We start from the raw sequence: 14,636 nt of genomic DNA, 5'->3' as shown, positions 1-14,636 counted from the left end.
TTCTGGACTCTTGCCACATGCAATAACACACTCCTGGGTTTTTCTTTCTGCCTTTTCCTTCTCTGCCTCTGCACTCCTCTGTCAGGCCAGCCCTCTGTGCTCGTGTGTCCCAGCTTCTGTCTCCAGCATCTCCCTCATTTTGAGTTTTCTCCTGAAATATTCCCATCCCTGCCTTGGGTTTCAGCTACACCCTAATGTCGGTAACACTCAGATCTCTCTCTAGCCCTTACTTTCCACCGCCTGCTTACATTTCTGCGTGGGTGTCCTGAGGCTGTCACATTCAGTTTATTCAACACCTAGCCTTCCCCACGACCTACTGACATACAGGCCTGCTTTCCTGCCTTGGTTGATGGCACCACAGTTTACCCCACCCATGTGGGAAAGCTGGGAGTCAGTCATGACTCCTCCCTCTTGAGGAGTCCCTGCAGAGGACAGCTGCTGGGCAGCTCTCTCATCTGCCTGTTCCACACCATCCCTACTGCAACTCCTGCCCAAGCTCTCACACTCTCCTCCTAGACCACAGTGGCAGCCATTTAAGAGATGGCTAAATGGCTGCCACTGTGGTCTAGGAGGAGAGTGTGAGAGCTCTGTTGGTAGAAATGCTTACAGGCCCCTCCTGTTGCTGTGCTCCGGCCAGAAGCCGCACAGGGCATGGGCTGATAAACACATCCACTCCCTGTGTTTTCCCAGGAGTGCGCAGGCTCAACTCCACCTCGACGTGGCTGCCAGGGGGCTGTCACTAATTTGACCAAGGGCATCGATTGCCAATAGTGGCTTAACCTGCCTCTCATAGCAGGCACTACACTTTCACTAGGATTTCTGATTGCCTCAGCTAAGACCCACTTCTGCCAGGGCTGTCAGCTGGTCCTGAAAGCACACCCGCTGCCATGGTGAGTGTGTGTTATTAAGTGCAATCTAAGCAGAAGAGATGCAAAGAGGTAAAAATTGTAATCACTTGAAAATAGTGAGGATCTAACATATATTACCAAAAAAAATTATATGAGAAAATACACAAGACAAAATGGAAAGGATCACAAAATGGAAACGAGATGGCAAAACTCGGGCTAAAGAAGCCCGAGGGAACTATAGGGAGGGAGCTCAGGCAGTGAGAAGAGGGAGGAGCAAGCACTGAATTTAATGTAAACCCGGGACATTGCTAGAATCCACCAGCAGATGGCAGACCAGAAATATGTCCCTTTTAGTCTCCCAGATTTGTTTTTAAGGCTTATTGTGAAATACAGAAAATAGTAAAGGAGAAAACAAAAATAATCTGTAGTTCCACCACCCAGATGGAACCACTCTTATTTCCCCATAGTCTTTCAAAACGCATATAGGACCGAGCATGGGGATTCATGCCTATAATCCCAGCACTTTGGGAGGCCGAGGCGGACAGATCACTTGAGGTCAGGAGTTTGAACCCAGGAGGTAGCTACCTAGTGCCTCAGCCTCCCAAGTAGCTGGGACTACAGGCGCCCTCCACCACGCCTGGCTAATTTTTGTATCTTTACTAGAGACTGAGGTTTTACCATGTTGCCCAGGCTGGTCTCAAACTCCTGACCTCAAGTGATCTGCCCGCTTCGGTCTCCCAAAGTGCTGGGATTACAGGTGTAAACCACCTTGCTTGACCCCTAACTTTTTTTTTTTTTTTTGAGATGGAGTCTTGCTCTGTCACGCAGGATGGAGTGCAGTGGCACGATCTCAGCTCACTACAGCTTCTGCCTCCTGAGTTCCAGTGACTCTCCTGCCTCAGCCTCCTGAGTAGCTGGGATTACAGGTGTGAGCCACCACGCCCAGCTAATTTTTGTATTTTTAGTAGAGACAGGGTTCCACCATGTTGTTCAGGTTGGTCTCCGACTCCTGACCTCGTGATCCGCCTGCCTCAGCCTCCCAAAGTGCTGAGATTACAGGCATGAGCCACCGTGCCTGGCCTTGGCCCCCTAACTTTATATTACAAGCAAATCCTAATGCTCTTTAAAACTTTGTGAATGTCGTGTTTCATGACTGTCTGATGCTCCATTGTATTACTGTCCATATTGAGTTTTCTGTGTTACCTCTTTCATTGGTTTCCATTTTATTTTTAAGATGTAGATGGAATAATCAGTAGAGCTCTATCAAATTCAACTGGAGGCAAGGGTGGCAAGTTAGGGACAGAAACGGCTATTCGAGCTGATCTGCAGAGGTCGACCTGCACCAGTGGGTGGGAGACACAGACTGCGCAGAGGCCTGAGCAACTCTGTGCACCTTTGACTGCGTTGTGTGGTGAAGGAAAGAAAAGAAAGTGGTTTGACAAGACAATAGTTTTCTCCCAGAGGGTAAATGAGGGGTTGAGCATGTGGCATGTTTATAGACTGGGAAAGAAGCCCAGAGAGGGAGGAAGCCAGCAGTGAGGGAGTGAGGGCTCTGTGGGACAAGGCCCTCCAAAAGGTCTGGGAAGTAGGCTTAGAAGCCGTTGGAAGGCTCAGCTCCAGATGCAGAAGGAGCATTTCCTTCTCAGAGACATAAAGGAAAGAAGCAGGGTGAGGAGGAGGAAAAAGTCCAATGCCAGTATCTTGGAGGGTGGAGCATGTTGATTGCATGTCGTTAAAGAATAAATAATAATGTGGACTTATATTTGGCTGTTTTTACACTTTTAAAAATTATACTCATTCAGTTGGAAAGGGTGATGTGATTTTGATTGAGAAAGAAACAAGATGAGAGTGAGGGCTGGCCTCTGCTGATTGTGGTGATGGCAGGAACTTGATTGGCCTGTGTGATTAGCCCATCCTGCAGCATTCACAGAACCCTGCCTCCTTCCACCATGCTGAGAACGTGATTGCCTTGATACTGAGGACAGGCCTGCTCACTCCTGGAAAAACACGGGGAGTGGATGTGTTTATCAGCCCATGCCCTGTGCAGCTTCTGACCTGAGCACAGCAATAGGAGGGGCCTGTAGGCATTTCTACCAACAGGTGCCTTTCCTGGCTTCAGCATAGGTAAACCAGTCTCTTTTTCCTTCTTCCTACTCTGGAAGGCCCAGCACATCCTCAAGGGGAGTGACACCCTGGGGGCATTTGAAACAACATTTTAAAAATAGCAATGGCCCTGCAAGGTGGCTCACACCTGTAATCCCAGCATTTTGGGAGGCCAAGGTGGTCAGACCGCTTGAGGTCAGAAGTTCGAGACCAGCCTGGACAACATGGTGAGACCCTGTCTCTATGAAAAATTCAAAAATTTAGCTGAACATGGTGTGTCTATAGTCCCAGCTACTTAGGAAGATGAGGTGGGAGAATTGCTTGAGCCCAGGAGGTCAAGGATGCAGTGAGCTGTGATTACACCACTATTCCAGCCTGGGTGACAGAGCAAGACTGTTTAAAAAAATAAAGCAGTAGGGAGCAAATGAGGACTGGCTGGTGCCTGGGCAGAGTCACAGGGAGAGGCCCAGAGCCAATGCTGACCTCATTGTGTGGGTGCACTGGGGGCCTCTGTGAAGGGGTTGGTGAGGAGCTGGACAAAGATCAGAGCAGGTTTGAGAGAGAATGAGAAGGCAGGTCCTGGAGCTGGAAAATGAAGCAATGGAGAGGGATATGGAGTGATTTTTTTTTTTTTAATGGAGCAGATTACAGTTTATAGATTGACTGCTGAGAGAATGCTCCAACAGACGGGAAGTGAGGACAAGGAATGAGCCTAATGTCCATATGAAGCACCTAGAGTCTTGTTAAAATGTAGATTCCTTCAAACCTAGGGATCCTGAAAAAAATGCAGATTCCCACAGGGAGGCAGTGGAGGGGTGCTGGGCCAGTCAAAAAACTACCTACTGGATACCATGCTCACTGCGTGAGTGATGCGATCCTTACTGCAGACCTCAGCATCATGCGATACAGCCAGGTAACAAACCTGCACATGTATCCCCTGTATTTAAAATAAAAGTTGAAATTAGAAAATTTTTTAAATGCAGATTTCCCCCCTCTCCTGGCAACCCCGACTTGCTTCCGGGTAGTTCCCAGGAGCAGCCATAGCTACTGCTCTGCAGACCACATTGAGTAGATTCTTGTGCATGAGGGGAAATGTTTGTATTTACTCTGCCGGTTCCTCCCCAGCCTCAAGAGGAAAGCCAAGCAGAAGGGCACAGAGCAGGAGCTGGTGCACTTGGTGCTGGGAGACACCACGTGTCTTCTAGGTGCTTCGTCTTGCCAGTGAAATAGGAAAGCAGGTGATCAGCTGATAGTGAGGACACAGTCTGGGAGGTCTGAGGAGTTAGGGGAGGGTATGAAATAGTCCGTTAGGGGAGCAGAGACCTGGGCAGTGCTTCTCAGGCTACCACCATGCTGAACACAAGTGGCTGGGTAGCCCCAGGGGGCTGGGCCTATAGGTTCAGGGTACAGTGTAGGAATTTGCACTAGTTTTGTTCTTTTCCTTTCTTTAACAGTTTTATTGAGGTATAATTGTTATACAAATCTTCAAATTCTTGATGTATACAATTTGATGAATTCAGACATATTTGTGCACCCAGGAAACTATCACCACAGTCAAAGCAATAAACACATCCCTCACCTCCGAAAACAGGGTATCCAATCTTTTGGCTTCCCTGGGCCACATTGGAAGAAGAATAATTGTCTTGAGCCACACATAAAATACACTAACACTAAGGATAGCTGACGAGCTTTAAAATAAAAACCTCACTGTTGTAAGAATGTTTACAAATTTGTGTTGGGCCACATTCAAAGCCACCTGGGCCATGGGTTGGACAAGCTTGTCCATCTTAGTGAATTCTAACTTTCTACCTACTATCCCAGAGCAGCTGACCATGGTAGAGAAAACCTCAGGCAGGGACCCTCAGCTGCCCCTATACAGCCAGTGATCCTGCCACATACCTGGCTCCATGGGCTCTCATGGGTCCCTGCTGCAGCCTTCCGAGTAGCTGGAATTACAGGTCCCCACCACTATGTCCGGCTAATTTTTGTATCTTTAGTAGAGACAGGATTTTGCCATGTTGGCCAGGCTGGTCTCGACTCCTGACCTCAGGTGATCCACCTGCCTCAGCCTCCCAAAGTGCTGGAATTATAGGAGTGAGCCACTGTACCCATCCTGGGTCCTACTCACAAACCCCAGAAGGCTGTGCACAGCTCCTACATGTAGTACACCTTCAAGGAATTATCCATGAATTTGAATAAGGTTGTATATGATGTCATGTACTTTATTCCATTTTTAGTGAGTTTATATTCTAAAATATTTGCTCCTGGTGAAAAATAATTCAGACAGTACAAATAAGATCATTTATTCCAAGTAGGATCATGGAATCCATACTCTTGCAACTTTTGACTTAGTGTATTGTTTCTCGTTAGTTCTTTCTGTTTTGTCATTTCTATTTTCTTACTAGTTCTTAAAGATCTACTTCATTCTTTTTAACTTTGCATAACGGTGCATTCTTTCTGATAGTCCATCTTTCAGATGCGCCACAATTTGTCTAAGCTGCTTCCTATTACTGGACATTTTAGGACATTCTGGGGTTTTTTAAGTTATTATAAACAGCTGTGCCATGGATACATCTTTGTGTCCTTCTGTGAATGACCGGAAGATAAATTCCTAGAAGCGAATCAAAGGATCTGTGCATTTTGTTAGGTTGCTAACTGTATCAGTCACAGTTCAGTTAGCAGAGAGTAACATTCATTCCAGCCAGCTAACACAGAAGATTTGTTACAGGGTCCTAATGGTGCACAGAATTGTCAGGAAGGCTTGAGAACAGATCTCGTTGAACTTTCAGGGACAAGGGACAATATCAAGGGTTGTAATTCAGACCTGGGCCTCAAAAAGAACTGCCTTTTCAATCAAGAAAATCTTGGCCAGTCTAGGAAGCTGTTGGCTCTGCTTCCAACTCCAGAAGCTTGTCTTCATCTGCTGCAGTCGAGGCCAAAATGATCAGAACATTCCACAGAAAATCACTTGCAGCCTTTGCCAGTGAAAGCAGAAATGACAGCTTTCGCCTCTACCTTCCAAAACTCAAGCCATTAGCAGAATCCAACTCACATCTCAAAATCTGGATCTACAGGAGCCTCGGGCATGTAGCTGGTAACTTCCCTGTGTCTGCAGTGTGGGGCTCACATGCACAGGAGGCTGGGATGGGTCTTGAGCACCACAGACATCCATATCACTCGGTTTTGCCAAGATTCCTTCCCAGGCATACCCACCACCAAAGCTGCATGGTATCACACTTTTTTTTTTTTTTTTTTTTTTTTGAGATGGAGTCTTGTTCTGTCACCCAGGCTGGAATGCAGTGGCACGATCTTGGCTCACTGCAACCTCCACCACCCAGGTTGAAGCGATTCTCCTGCCTCAACCTCCCAAGTAGCTGGGATTACAGGCACCCCCCACCACACCTGGCTAATTTTTTTGTATTTTTATTAGAGGTGGGATTTCACCATGTTGGCCAGGCTAGTCTCAAACTGAACTCAGGTAATCCATCTACCTCAGCCTCCCAAAGTGCTGGGATTACAGGCATGAGCCACCATGCCCAGCCATGGTATCACACTTTCTATAACACCTCATGATTTTAATTTTGCATTTCTTTTTTTTCTTTTTTTTAGAGAAAAAAAAAAAGTCCTGCTCTGTTGCCCAGACTGGAGTGCAGTGTTCTGACCACAGCTCACTGCATCCTTGACCTCCTGGGCTCAAGCAGTCCTCCCATCTTAGCCTCCTGAGCAGCTGGGACCACAGTTATGCACCACCTCTCCCAGCTAATTTTTTTTTTTTTTTGGAAGATGGTCCTCTTATTATTATTATTCAAGTTAGGATGTGTGTCCTGACTGATGAGGTGCATGTGCTGTATCCCTTATTCCCCTTGACTGGAGACTGCATGAGGTCCTAGTGAACAGGGATGAGCTCCAGACAACTTTGCCACACCTGGCCTGTGGCCCAAGAACCTCTGGTTCTTGTTTGGTCACTATATTCAGTTATTGGGAGCTCAAAGGCAAAGGACCAGAGATGGGCTCGTTGTCTCACGACCTAGTGTAACATGACCAGCAGCTGAAATCCCGGGACACCTCCCCTGACAGCCCCACTGCTCACCACTTGCTGGCTGTGCTCTAATTGTGTGCCGCTGTTTCTGGCTGCGCAATGACAATATCTCAGGGAACTCCACCACTGCTTCTCAGACCTGCTCCCTGGGAACAGAGCTTCCTGAGTGGTAGCCAGGACCACCGAGCACTGAGGAAAGGGTGGCCTGACTCTAACCCCTGTTTAGCACTTGCTGTACATGGTGCCATGACAATCAGTTACATGCTGGGCATGATGCATTGTAGGTTATCTTCAGGGTTCACAGGGCGCTGGCTTGAGAGAGATTTCCATCCACTGGTTTTCCATCTTTCTTTCTTTCTCTTTCTTTTTTTTTTTTGAACAGATTCTTGCTCTTTCACCTGGGCTAGAACACAGTGATGCAATCTTGGCTCACTGCTGTCTCTGCCTCCTGGGTTCAAGCAGTTCTCCTGCTTCAGCCTCCTGAGTAGCTGGGATTATAGGCGTGTGCCACCGCACTCAACTAATGTTTGTATTTTAGTAGAGACATGCTTTCACCACATTGATCAAGCCAGTCTTGAACTCCTGACCTCAGGTGATCTGCCAGCCTTGGCCTCCCAAAGTGCTGGGATTACAGGCGTGAACCACCACACTCAATCTATTCAGTGGTTTTCTTTTGTTACGCTGAGCTAGGAAAGAAAGGGGTTTATAAGAGCTTCAGGTAAAGGAAGACTGAAGAGGAGATGGGGCCATAATTATTAGGAACCTTCTGGCTTCCTGTAGGCCTTCTGAGTGCATAGCTCTGCCCTGGGGGAGGCCCCTCACCTGCTGCTGAGCATGCTGAGGGACACCAAGACGGCGAGAGATTCATCCCAGACCTATGGCTTGGGAGATGCCTGTAAGGCTGGCAGGGTCTGCCAGGGATGCCCGAGGGAGACCCTCAGAGGCAGCGAAGGCTTGGCTGTTGCTTTTTGGCAGATAGGGGTCAGGGAGTCTAGTGGAGCCAGGGCCAGGCTCTCTAGTGAAGCAAACTACCCGTGGAGTAACACAGCATCCGATGCATACTCAATGACACTTGCAAGCTGCAGAGTTTCCCTGTCACATGACCTCAGCTGTTGGGACACCCCTCTGATTCCCCAGTGACTAGGGCAAACCTGGAGACCCCAGCTCATTCACCTCGTTCCTTTGTCTCCACAGCATGCCCAGTGCTGGAACCGAGCATGACCGAGAACCCTGGTGCCTCCATGCCTATGTTCACGGCTCTGCCGTTTGCCACACCTGCTCCTGGACCAGCACACGGTCAGCCCCTCGTGACTGCAGTAGTTCCTCCAGGTGGCCCTCTGGTGCTGTCTACCTTCCCCAGGACCCCACTGATGGCAGGACAGGATGGGCATGGCCTGAATTGGGCTGGGGCTTCCAACGTCCTTGTCCAGATGAAGAGAGAAGGAACAGACCTTGATCCTAACTCAGGCCCCCCTCGTCTGGCAGGCTCCAGGTGCCGTCTGTGAGGGCGTGGCGTGTCCACCTCCCCGACCCCTAGCAGCTGCCCCTGTGGTGCCCACTATGGCTGCCCAGGTCATTGGGGGCACCCAGGCCTGTGACTGAGGCTGGTCCCAGGGCCTTCCTCTTCCAGCACCACCACTGGCTCCCCACCTGGCCCCCATCGTGGCCCCAGGGAATGCTGGTCCATGGCCACAAGGGGCTCATGGAGAGGGCAGCCTGGCTCCCTCCCAGGCCAAGGCCCCGCCGAACAACTCCTGCAACCCCAAGAGCGTGTATGAGAACTTCCAATTTGGGCAGCACTACAAGCCCCTGGCCCAGAGGCATCTTCCCCAGAGTCTGGACAGGGAAGCGCTTTCCTGCTTCTTCATGTGAGTGTTCTTGGGGCACCAGAGCACCTCCTGCAGCTCACCCATAAAGAGGCCGCTTGATGGATGGGAGGTCACACTGTTGAGAGGACCCTGCAGAGCGATCTTGAAAGCAATGGGTTAAACTATGGAAAGGCACATTTTCAGCAACATTAATCTGGCTGCTGCTCAGGACAGACTCTCAGGGGCCTCATCTTACCTGCCCTTCACTGTCCTGTGAGTCCAGCCAATCCTTACTTTCGTTTTTTTTTTGTTTTTTTTTTTTTGAGACGGAGTTTCGCTCTTGTTACCCAGGCTGGAGTGCAATGGCGTGATCTCGGCTCACCGCAACCTCCGCCTCCTGGGTTCAGGCAATTCTCCTGCCTCAGCCTCCTGAGTAGCTGGGATTACAGGCATGCGCCACCATGCCCAGCTAATTTTTTGTATTTTTAGTAGAGATGGGGTTTCACCATGTTGACCAGGATGGTCTCGATCTCTTGACCTCGTGATCCACCTGCCTCGGCCTCCCAAAGTGCTGGGATTGCAGGCGTGAGCCACCACGCCTGGCCAATCCTTACTTTCAATCATTTTCATGACAATGTTTACAGAACACCCAGGTCAGAGAGGGTTCCCGGTATGACATAAGCCACGGGTTGGGTTTTGGTCTTTGAGTGCACCCCAGTGCCTCCCCTTGACCTGAGTGGTGAAGGCCAGGGGCACATCACATGGGGCTGGGGGTGGGAGCTTCAGGAACCTGGCACACACCCACTGTTCTGCCGAGGTCCAGCTGGCACAGCAGTGGTGGAGCCTGCACAGGGGATGGTCTTGGGCCTTGCACTAGGGTCCATGCTGGGCAGGTATTTGCAGCTTCACCCTTGATCCCTTCTAGAAAAAAGGACGACGATGCTTCATTCAGAGGATGGTGAAGAGGTGACTTGAGCTCACATATGACATATGCAGCACAGTGCCCGGCACATGCTGTGACACGTTACATGGTAGCAGTTATGAGTACTGTACCTATTGCTATCATTATCAGAACTAGGCCATCTAGGATAGTGCTCCCCAAAGCCACGGACTCCAGTGATGGCTCTGAGTGCAGCAAGAGCCCAGCAGCCCAGGGCCATGGACTGTCGTGACTGAGGCAGCAATGCCAGCATCTGGGAGAGTCTGTTGATTCAGTCCCAGTCCTGCCTCTCTTCATCCTGTAGTGCCTCTGTGACCCTGTGTCCCCTGCTGATGAGCAAACCCGTACTCCACGGCAGCTTGAGCACAACCACCAGGCAACACACTGGCCACTCCCTAGGCAAATCCCCTGCCCAGGGTATAGGTGTAAGGCGACACCATCTTTGCCCCCAAAAATCTTGCCACCCCTGCATCCTGGGACTATTTGCATTCTCCCTTGTAGCTGAGTCCGGGTGCACTGGAGACCCTGATTCTCAGAGTGGAGCCACCCCAGGTTCACAGGCTCCGCATGCAGTGGGCTTGGATGCTGCTCTGCTTTGGTTCTGGTTTCTGCTCCTCTCCAGGACCCTGAGGCTGCATCAGGGGCTGCCTTGCTCTAGAGTCCCCAGGAAGCTGGTTAAATGCTCAGTCCTGGGGCCCTGGAACCTGTATGTTACCCCTCGCTCCCAGGTCTTTCTGTGTGTGTGCTGTCTCAGTCAGTTCAGGCTCCGCCATAACAAATCCTATAGACTGGGTGCTTTATCAGGACACAGTCACATCTCCCAGTTCCAGAGGCCAGAAGTCCCAGATCAAGGTGACAGCAGATTGGTGTCCTGGCTGGAGAGGGCTGCCTCTGGCTGTGTCCTCTTTTGGCTGAGAGGGAGAGCCCTGGTGTCTCCTCCTGCCCTTGTCAGGGCTCGGATGGCATGACGGGAACCCACCCTCATGACTTGCTCCAACCCTCACTGACTCCAAATACCAATAGACAGGGGCTGAGGGCTTCAGCACAGGAATGCTGGGGACACACACGTTCCACCCATAGTACTGAATTCACTTGTCAACACTGTAACACTGAGGACTCAAGGGGCAGTTGGAGAGGCCACCTGGTGGCTTGTGTTAATGATTGATCTTGGGGGCATGTCCTGCCCATGTGGGGGAGAAACGGACAGGGACAGATGGCAGGACAGGTGTGGGTAGGACAGGGGCTGTCTCCCAGCTAATTTTTAAAAGTTTTGTAGAGATCTCACTTTTGTAGGGGTCTCACTGTGTTGGCCAGGCTGGTCCCAAACTCAGGCCTTAAGCAGTACTTTCACTTTGGCCTCCCTAAGCCACCACACCTGACTTTGCATTTCTTAAGAATCAGATTGAATAGCTGGGCATGGTGGTGCACACCTGTAGTCCCAGCTACTAGGGAGGCTGAGGCAGGAGAATTGCTTGAACCCAGGAGGCAGAGATTGCAGTGAGCCAAGATCACGCCACTGCACTACAGCCTGGGCAACAGCGTGAGACTGTTAATTTCAAATAATGACAAAATTTGGGTTATACATTCACAAGTTAAAAAAACAGACAACAGCACAGCAGAAATAATCTATTAGAGCTCCTTTTAAAAAAAAAAGCTCTTTTGAATAGATAGAGGCATACATAGGCACTCACTGGAATTCTGGGAGTGGGATGGCACAAATTCTTTGGATATGATAGGGTCTTTCTATTTAGATTACAGTATGTGGCAACTTTAAAGAACTCTCAGAGTTCTAGAGCTTCCACCTGTGCCAGCCTACAATATGTATCATCTTTATTTTTCCCAATGTTGCTGAAAATCCACAACTAGCTAAAAGGGAAATGAGCACAAAAGATGGAACAAAATCCAGCTTGTGGCTCGTCCTGCCCCTTGAACACACAGCTCTGGGTCTACCACAGCCTTTCCTCTCTTCCAGCTGATGCAGTCTTAGATAATTCCATTTTGTGATTTAATATTAGATGGAGGTGGGGTGGCTTATGCCTGTAATCCCAGCACTTGGAAAGGCTGAGGCTGGAGGATGGCTTAGCCCAGGAGTTCACAGCTGCAGTGAGCTATGATTGCACCACTGCACTCCAGCCTAAGTGACTCAAAATAAAGACCAAAAAATAATGAACCAAACCAAAGTTTATTTTCTTTCCCACATAAGAGTCTGGGCATAGCCAACTACAGATGAGCTCAGCTGGCCCCAGGTGTCAGCCACCCAGGCTCCTTCTGCTGCTTGTTCTGCTGTCCTGAGTAGTTGCCGTCTTCCATGTGGTCCAAGATTGCTCCCCAACCTGTGGAGGGGAATAAGAATGAAGGGGAGGACCAGGTGTGCTGGCTCACACCTGTATTCCCAGCACTCTGGTAGGCCGAGGCAGGTGGATCACTTGAGGCTAGGAGTTCGAGACCAGCCTGGCCAACATGGTGAAACCCTGTCTCTACTAAAAATACAAAAATTAGCCAGATGTGGTGGCACACACCTGTACTCCCAGCTACTTGGAAGGTTGAGGCAGGAGAATCCCCTGAACCTAGGAGGCAGAGGTTGCAGTGAGCTAAGATCGAGCCCCTACACTTCAGCCTGGGAGACAGAATGAGACTCTATCTTTAAAAAAAAAAAAAAATGTGAAAGGGAGGCCATGCATGCCCCCCCTTTTTTTTTTTCAGAAGGCACATAGATCATTTCTGTTCATATCCTATTTATCAGAGATCCCTCACATGACTGCTAGAAGAAAATTGAAATTTAGGAACAGTTCAGGGCTTTGCCATATGCCCTTATCAGAGGTGCCTTGATTGAGACTGGGGACAATTACCTGTGTAAGTCTTTGCTGCTGTCCCCACCCTCCCTGTAACACATACATACTCCTTAACCTTAGATTTTAAAGTCTTAGAGACCAGAAAGCAAAACTTATTTGTAGACATGGAGTTGTAAGGGACATGAGAGCAATCTGTGAATATGGCATTCGGAGCAGAAAACAAGGTCCCATAGCCATGTAGGGTGTTAGTCCCCCACAGCGATGCTCCAAGTGACCTCATGCAGGTCACACTCCGTGCCTCTCAGGGTCCTGGTAAACGATGGGCAAAATGGCACCTCCTTCCCAGGTTTACTGTGAAGGTAACTTGAGTTGGCGTGTGTCAGAGCCTGGGGTCCAGGTCCAGCCCATGCTGAAGTCCGAGGGGAGTGGGTAGATGAACAGAAACACTGGTACGTAAAGGCCGTAGGCAGGTGAATATGGTTCTATACAGCAGCAGCTCTCATCAACAGCTTTTTATCAGCAGCTTACTCACATTAGCTCTTTCACACTGTCCACTTTTATCTGGCTGTCCGCTTCGGCTCTGTGGCTCCTGCGACCCCCACGTCTGCAGCTGCACAGCTGGCTCTCCCTTACCTTCAGAGTCAGCAGCTTAACTCTCTCTGGCACAAGCAAGCCATGCTGTGTCCGGGCTCCCACCTGTCTGTCTACAAGATGGACAGCTTTGGCTATCTCTCTTCCTCCAGGCACCAGCGCACCCACCACATCAAGCCATGTTGAGCCGAGCCCCAAGAGCACCTGTACAGTGTCAGCAGGGCAGTTATACCTTTTACAAACAATAGTGGCTCAGAGCCAAGTATGAATTTACACAGACAAGTTATATAACAAGTGCAGGTGTGTGCCTACGTGCCAAACTCGCTGAGTCATGCAGGCCTGGATCTCTGCCTCAGCCTATACCTTGACCAAAGCACATCCGTGTACCTTACAGTGTGCCTAGTGCTTGGTCCAGCACAGGCACCTAACACACATGAGCCATTGTTAGCATTAGCAACAGAGGCACCAGGTGAGCCTCTTTGGCTTAATGGGAGAGTCATCAAAGGTGAATGAAAATCATCAAGTTAGCAGCAGCCCAAGACCAAGAGGAAGGACAACTGAAGAAAGCAGTGAGACCATTTATAGCCCTTGTTCCTAGTGCTCTCTCTCTCCTTCCCTCCCTGGGGACCTATGTCCTCAGCCCTTAGGTGTCTCCATTGTCTTTATCAAAAAGAAAACTAGATTTCAGTCTTCATTCATGCTAAGGTGCCAATGAAAAAATTTCAAATTTTACCAATCCCTGAGTTCTCTGTATTTTTTTTTTTTTTTTTGAGACAGAATTTCACTGTCACGCTGGAGTGCAGTGGTGTGATCTCAGTTCAATGCAGCCTCTGAATCCTGGGCTCAAGCGATACTTCTACCTGAGCCTCCCAAGTAACTGGGACCACAGGCATACATCACCACACCTAATTTTTTTTTTTTTTTTTTTTTTTTTGTATTTTTTTGAGTAGAGACAGGGTTTCACCATGTTGCCCAGGCTTGTCTCGAACTTCTGGGCTCAAGTGATCTTCCCACCTCAGCCTCCAAAGTGCTGGGATTACAGGCATAAGCCATCATGCCCAGCCAATTGTCTGCATTTTAACAAAAATCAAATTATTAAACCAAAAGAATGAAGCTCTCAAGATGAAATGCATGCATCATTAAAAACATAAAGAAGGCTGGATGCGGTGGCTCCCAGCACTTTGGGAGGCAGTCGGATCACGAGGTCAAAAGTTCGAGACCAGCCTGACCAACATGGTGAAACCCTGTCTCTACTAAAAATGCAAAAAAAAATTAGCCGGGCATGGTGGCACACGCCTGTAATCCTAGCTACTCAGGAGGCTGAGGCAGGGGAACTGCTTGAACTAGGGAGGTGGCGGTTGCAGTGAGCTGAGATCACACCACTGCACTCCATCCTGGGTGACAGAGCGAGACTCGGTTTCAAAAAATAAAAATAAAAAAACATAAAGAATTATTTTCAAAAATGTATTCTATCTGGGCCTTCCTCTGTATCTTTATTTTTTATTTATTTATTTT

At 49.1% G+C, this 14,636-nt stretch overlaps 1 protein-coding gene across 1 annotated transcript in view; it reads left to right on the top strand.

Moving 5' to 3' along the window:
• The window catches only part of ANKRD16 (ankyrin repeat domain 16), a 29,627-nt gene extending 20,526 nt beyond the window's left edge, over window positions 1-9,101 (top strand). Inside the window, exon 8 of the mRNA XM_064369029.1 lies at window positions 8,185-9,101. The gene's annotated coding sequence lies outside the window, so the exon portion shown is untranslated. The remainder of the gene's footprint in view (window positions 1-8,184) is intronic.
• The last annotated feature ends 5,535 nt before the right edge of the window (window positions 9,102-14,636 follow it).

This window comes from Aotus nancymaae, unplaced genomic scaffold (assembly GCF_030222135.1).
Source record: "Aotus nancymaae isolate 86718 unplaced genomic scaffold, 86718_ANA_hifiasm-v0.15.2.pri h1tg000083l, whole genome shotgun sequence".
Taxonomy (NCBI): Eukaryota; Metazoa; Chordata; class Mammalia; order Primates; family Aotidae; genus Aotus; species Aotus nancymaae.
The sequence above is the reverse complement of the archived record's forward strand: the minus strand, read 5'-3'. Positions and strand labels throughout refer to the sequence as shown.